This window comes from Venturia canescens, chromosome 10 (assembly GCF_019457755.1).
Source record: "Venturia canescens isolate UGA chromosome 10, ASM1945775v1, whole genome shotgun sequence".
In the NCBI taxonomy this organism is placed as follows: Eukaryota; Metazoa; Arthropoda; class Insecta; order Hymenoptera; family Ichneumonidae; genus Venturia; species Venturia canescens.
Genome location: NC_057430.1, coordinates 6502213 through 6508744, shown reverse-complemented (window position 1 = coordinate 6508744; position 6532 = coordinate 6502213). Strand labels below are relative to the sequence as shown.

The following is a 6532-nucleotide window of genomic DNA, read 5'->3' as shown; positions in this document are numbered from 1 at the left end:
ATAGTTAATATAGTACTACAGTTAATGTGCTTGTCCAATTTGGAAATCTGCCCGTAAAACTTCAAGTAAAAATTTTGTTGCGATTCCGTTTTTCCTCTTGTCCGTTGCGATTGTTTTTCCACTTGTCCGTTGCGATTCGTTTTCTACTTGTCCGTTGAAGTTTCACTTTTACTATGTGTCCCAGCGCACATTTTCATTTTTTTTCTCCACTTTCATTCCATTTCTTTTTGATAAATTTATTAAAATATGTAACTATTTTCAGAATCATATTACCGGAATCTTCGGGGGTCAGCCCACGCGGCGGATATGCGTGAGTATAAAGATATTCCAAAAATGTAAAACCCGTTATTGATAATGAATTTCCATAGACTAATCGATGAAAATTGATTATCAATTTCTAGGCTGACCGGAACGTCGACGCCGCGAGAAAATGCTGCGGTTGCGCGGTGAGTAAATTATGTGAGAAAAAACTTTGTCCTTGAATTTTTATATCATTTCTTGTTGAAATGAAATGAAATGAATTAATGAAAACATGTGATCATTTTCGGGATTGTACCATTTTTATTTTAATATATTCTTGTATCGTCTAATCGATGAAATATTATTATCAATTTCTAGAAACAAGAACGAGGGAACCGCCGGCGACATTTCCGGTGAAGGCTGGTACGAACTTTTAAATTTTGAAATCCTTCCTTCCCCAGAAAGTCCCATGAAATTATCATATAAAAAAACTTTTTTCTTTTAATATTTGTTCCCAAGTAATAGATTGAAATTTGTTATTTTTTCCAGTCACGGGATATCAAACATCTCCGGAAGTTCGGCGAGAGAATTGTAAGTTTAACATTATTTCAAAAATTTTAATCCAGTGATCTCTTTCAAAAACAAAATGTTTTTTTTTCATACTTCGGTCGAAAGGACGTACATTCGACCTGCGTACTGATCGATGAAAATTTATTATTAATTTCTAGAAGCGGGGATCTACGCTTATTGTCGGCGACCCAGGCGCCAGCTGGCGGCGAGGGATCTTCGCTGCTGAAGTGAGTATTAAATTATTAAATTTTTCTTCAATTTCAATAACATTTATTTATGATTAATCGATTAAAACTTGTCATCATTTTCAGTGTCCCAGTATCGACGTCAGTGAGGGACAATAAGACGGGGGAAGGTGGAGAATTGTGAGGACAAAACTATTTGAAAGCTTTAAAAGAATTTATTATTCGTTTTGTAATGAAATCGATTTTTAAATGAAATTTCAGATCCGTCCCGATAGAGGGAAGCACTTCTCGAGACGATTTCGAGTGAGTAAACTTATTTTCCAATCCCTAAGTAGTGGCAGGGAATTTTGAAAGAGCCGAACGTTTTTATTTCTAATTGTCCTATAAGAAGCTTTTCCTTCTTTAATTTCTTTCTTTTTTATTAAAGTATTGTAATTTTAGATAAATTATTATAAATTTCTAGGCTAGAGAGATCGGCTTCACCGCCAGTGATCCCTTCGCCACCACAGTGAGTATGAAATTATTTTAAAATTTCGAAATCCTTCCACTTTCCCAGAAAGTCCCATGAAATTGTCCTATAAAAAGGATTTCCTTCTTTAACTTTAATATTCATGTTGGATTAATGGATTAATCGAAATTCTTTTTGATTAAAGTTTTGTAATTTTAGATAAATTATTATAAATTTCTAGGCTAGAGAGATCGGCTTCACCGCCAGGTACTCCGCCGTCAGTGACCCCTCCGCCACCACTGTGAGTATGAAATTATTGAAAAATTTCGAAATCCTTCCACTTTCCAAGAAAGTCCCATGAAATTGTCCTATAAAAAGCTTTTCCTTCTTTAACTTTAATATTCACGTTGGATTAATGGATTAATCGAAATTCTTTTTGATTAAAGTTTTGTAATTTTAGATAAATTATTATAAATTTCTAGGCTCGAAAGATCGGCTTCACCGCCAGGGACCCCGCCGCCAGTGACCCCTTCGCCACCGCAGTGAGTATGAAATTATTTCAAAATTTCGAAATCCTTTAAGTTTCCCAGAAAGTCCCATGAAATTATTCTATGAAAAGCTTTTTCCTCTTTCATTTTAATATTCATTTTCGATTAATGGATAAATCGAAATTCTTTTCGATCAAATTTTGTAATTTTATATAAATTATTATAAATTTCTAGGCTAAAAAGATCAGCTCCACCGCGACCGGCCACGCCTCCAGTCTCCTCACCGCAGTGAGTAAATTTCGATAGAATGAAAATTTTTTTCTCTACTTCCCTACCATCTTTTTTTGATATAGAGACGAATCCCATGCGGAATTTGATTTTTTCAATCGACTTTGTCGGACTCGGACTAATCGATGCAAATTTGTTATCATTTCCAGGCCTGGACCGTCCGGACGGCCATCGGACGCGGTTGCATCGCCAAATCTGTGAGTATAAAATTATTTAAAAATTTAAAAACCCGTCCCCCCATCTTCTATTACCAATCGATGAAAATTTATTATTGTTTCCTGGAAGCAGAAATGATGATACTACCGCACCTCGAATGCTCGAGGGGCATCAAAAAATGTATTAAATGTAGTTTAGGGGCTTTTCCGAAAAATGTTGGTGAATTTTTTTTTCAGTTTTGTTACTGTTAAATGATGTGAACAGCGATATTTCGTCGGCTGAGGTTGAAGTGAAGATTATCGTTTACATCGCTTCATAGCAACAAATTCTAAAAAAAATAGATTTATCATTATTTTTGGGAAAAGCCCATAAAATACATAATTCCCTTAATTTCTTATAAAAATGCATTTGTTGTTTCGTTTCAGGATGGATGTTGAGGCTGCAATTCCGGCGGCGCAAGGAAAAGAAACGAAAAAGCCTCGTTACCAGTGAGTATGAAATACAAGTCTTTCATTTTAATGATCAAGCAAGTATTGAGTATAATTTATTCATCTTTCTGTTCTAGATTGCCAGCCCTGGAGGGTGCATTGAACGTAAGTATAAATATCAAAATATTCAAATTTATCGATTCTCCTTGGAAATTGAATTTTCTTTTATGCTATTTATAATACGTTTTATTTATGGTTAATTTACAGTCGCTGATTATTGAAGGGCACGCTTTACGGCGCAAAGGCCGCGAAAATCACGAAGCCCCGGGAAGGAATGAACCTATGCCCAAGAGAAGTCGTGGCGTACCACAGTGAGTATGAAATTATTTTAAAATTTCGAAATCCTTCCACTTTCTCAGAAAGTCCCATGAAATTGTCCTATAAAAAGCATTTCCTTCTTTAACTTTAATATTCATGTTGGATTAATGGATTAATCGAAATTCTTTTTGGTTAAAGTTTTGTAATTTTAGATAAATTATTATAAATTTCTAGGCTCGAAAGATCGGCTTCACCGCCAGTGGCCCCGCCGCCAGTCCCGATGGCTCGTTCCGACGTAAGTATAAATATCAAAATATTCGAATTCATCGATTCTCCTTGGAAATTGAATTTTCTTTTATAATATCTATGATACAATTTATTTATGGTTAAATTACAGGCAATAAGAAATAGAAGAAGGGCTCAACGGCGCCGCCAAAATGTGCGCTACGGTTTGCCGCCAATTCTAGAGCAGAGCCACGAAAATTCCGCGCATCATGCAGAACCCGACCCGCCACGGGAAGAAATTGTATCGGCAAGGGCAGCGCGCTACGCCTCCGTAAGTGTGAACTTCAAATTCATTAAATTCTAGTATCAAATCACCGAATATAATAACTTCGACTGCCCGAATAAGAAAATAAGTTCGAGAAGGTTCAACATTGACAAAATATCGTACATTATGTGACCACGGGGAAAAAAGCTTGGACAAGTCCATTTGTTAGTGATCCCCGTTTCCATTTGTTCTCACAGGGAAATCTAACCCTCCCTAAAAAAAAAATTGGAAACGCCAACAAAATGAAGAATTAAAAAATAAACCCAAAAAAAAATTCAAGAATCTTGAGAATAATACAAGAAATGCGAGAATGAGAGAAAAAAGTTGGTAGAAAGCTATTCGCTCCGCACCGAAAATTCTGATATCTATAAAAGGACAAGTATTCCCTGTCTGAAAATCATGTTGATGTCTGAAAATCAATTAACGAGAAAAAAGAAAATCTTCCAAAAAGACACGTCTAAAAAAAAAGAAACCCCTCAATACAAAATCGCTAATCGACAGAAAAACTTCATACAAAAATACAAAACTAAAGTTTGCCATCGTATGTTGACCATGAATTGTTGAAACAATTATATTTGGTTAAATCATAACAAAGTTTTTGTTTTTTTAGTGTGAATTTTTTTGATTTCAGAGAGCGGCAAGAAAATAGAAAGTGGGAAAAGCTGGGTATCGAAATAAAGATTGGATAGCACGAAGCCACGACTCTAAACATTATTTTTTTGTAAATTCTGGCAAAACATGACCCATAATTGGAATATTTATTTGTACACTTACTTTTGTCCATATATATATATATATATATATGACAAATGAGTAGTTTGGTGACTTTTTTTTAATATAAAGTGAGTATTTCGGTGACTTTTGTGCACTTTGGTGACTGTCACCGAAATGCCCTAATTTACTTTATGGTTAATTTGTAAACTACATGGTTGGCAAAGGTTGCGCTCCTTGGCTGGGCTACTCTGGGGATTTTGACCTAAAAATTCCGTGCATTGACCTAAAAATTGACCTAAAAATAGGTGGGCTTCGCGCCGGGGAGACGAAATTTTAAGGAAAAAACCCCCAGAGTAGCCCAGCCAAGGAGCGTAACGTTTGTCATCCATGTAATTTTTAAAATAACCATTGGCAAACGTTGCGCTCCTTGGCTGGGCTACTCTGGGGGTTTTTTCCTTAAAATTCCGTCTCCCCGGCGCGAAGTGCCGGGGAGACCCACCTATTTATTTCTCAAAAATTTTCTTTTTTCTTTGTTTAAATTAAAAAAGTTAAGAAAAAAATTCTTGAAAAGTAAATGGGTGAAAAGAAATGGGTAAATGGGTGTCCGGCCCATCACTTTCCGTTGAAATTGTTTATCCAAATAAAAATCAGGGCTTGTCTAGAACTGATGGTTCACAAGTCACAAGTATTCATGCACAGGGAATTGAGAGAATTATCTTCAAGTAATTTTTACTTAGTTGCACTAATTTAAGAAAAAACGGAAATAAATTATTCCGCAATATACAAGGGATTTTATTCTGCATCGATAAATGAAACAAATTGTACATAATATATATGTTCAAGCTTCCAAAATAACTCTCCAGTTTATATTCAATGATGTCAATTTTTACTTCGTACTTATTCTTCCAGCGAACGAATTCCATACGGAATACGAACTAACCTATACTATTATTAAAAGCATTAAACTAATAATGAATCGCATTTCAACAAATTTTTAACCAGATTCTGCCGTACAATTTCGTTTTTTTATGATTGATTTTTTATTGAATGAATAGTGATGGGCCGGACAAGTACTTTTAACACTTATTTAAACATAATTTGTATCGATCCAATCGACGTTGAATTTTGTGAATAATATGAATAATACTTTACAATAATTTTGTGAATAGGGGTAAACTCACACACATGAATTTTTTAATCCATAATGCCAATCGTAAACATGGTCTGGAAATACTCAATATACGTGTCGCTTCATCATGTTGTCAAACTTAAGATGTGTTCATTGCATTTGGAAGATACAAATTTTGATATCACGAAAAATAAGCAACCAATGACTTATTGAAATGAATTTCCAAATTCATCATGCAACAATTCAAGTGAATATCTATGTATTTACATGGCCCAAAGATTTTTTAAAACTCGTGTTTGTAAACAAGCAATCATGAAAACTTTTTGTTATGAATTTTCCAATTTATTGACATCAATATGAGGAAATAGAAATACGAATGTCACTCGAATTGTCTAGAGAATGAATAGAAATTGGTATGGATACACTATAAGCTAAGGAGGTGGGAAAAAGGTCCCGGTGAACACAGCCAAACGAAATGAAAGAAAATATGACAACAATACATTGAATTAGACACTTTTACTTGACCGAAGTTTTTCAACATTTATTTGCATTCATTTACATACAATCACGCATATTTTTTCTATAATGTAATTACACAACATAAAATTTCTGTTTGGAAAGAACGTTTGAGAGGTTATAATGAGCGAAAGTTTATTTTTCTCACATAACTCCCGTTGAAAATTTTTGAAGAACCAGAACCAGGATTGTGTGCGTGTGTGCGCGCGCGCACACACACACACACACACGTTTTTTCTACCAGCATCACGTGGGTGGCACACCTAATTAATGGAACGTGGTCTGCACTGTGCCGTTACAGATAAGTATTTGTTTATTTATTGATAAATTAGCAACTTATTTTTTGTTAATATTCATTTTTATGGAACTTGCGATAATTGCTTGTTTAATTATATGATAAATTTCGTTACTCGTAAATATAAAGTATTTTACATCATGAAATTATGGACATTTGTTTTTTTATATAATTAAACATCTTGGATTATTCTATCGGTTTCTCGGA

General features: G+C 34.5%; 2 long non-coding RNA genes across 2 annotated transcripts; both read left to right on the top strand.

The window, feature by feature from the left end:
- The first annotated feature begins 2818 nt into the window (after positions 1 to 2818).
- LOC122417540 (uncharacterized) lies at positions 2819 to 3148 on the top strand. Its single transcript, XR_006262300.1, has 3 exons — positions 2819 to 2863; positions 2941 to 2968; positions 3071 to 3148. It is a non-coding gene; the product is annotated as an uncharacterized lncRNA (long non-coding RNA).
- A 231-nt stretch (positions 3149 to 3379) lies between these two features.
- Positions 3380 to 4404, top strand: LOC122417525 (uncharacterized). Its single transcript, XR_006262298.1, has 3 exons — positions 3380 to 3416; positions 3519 to 3677; positions 4303 to 4404. It is a non-coding gene; the product is annotated as an uncharacterized lncRNA (long non-coding RNA).
- The last annotated feature ends 2128 nt before the right edge of the window (positions 4405 to 6532 follow it).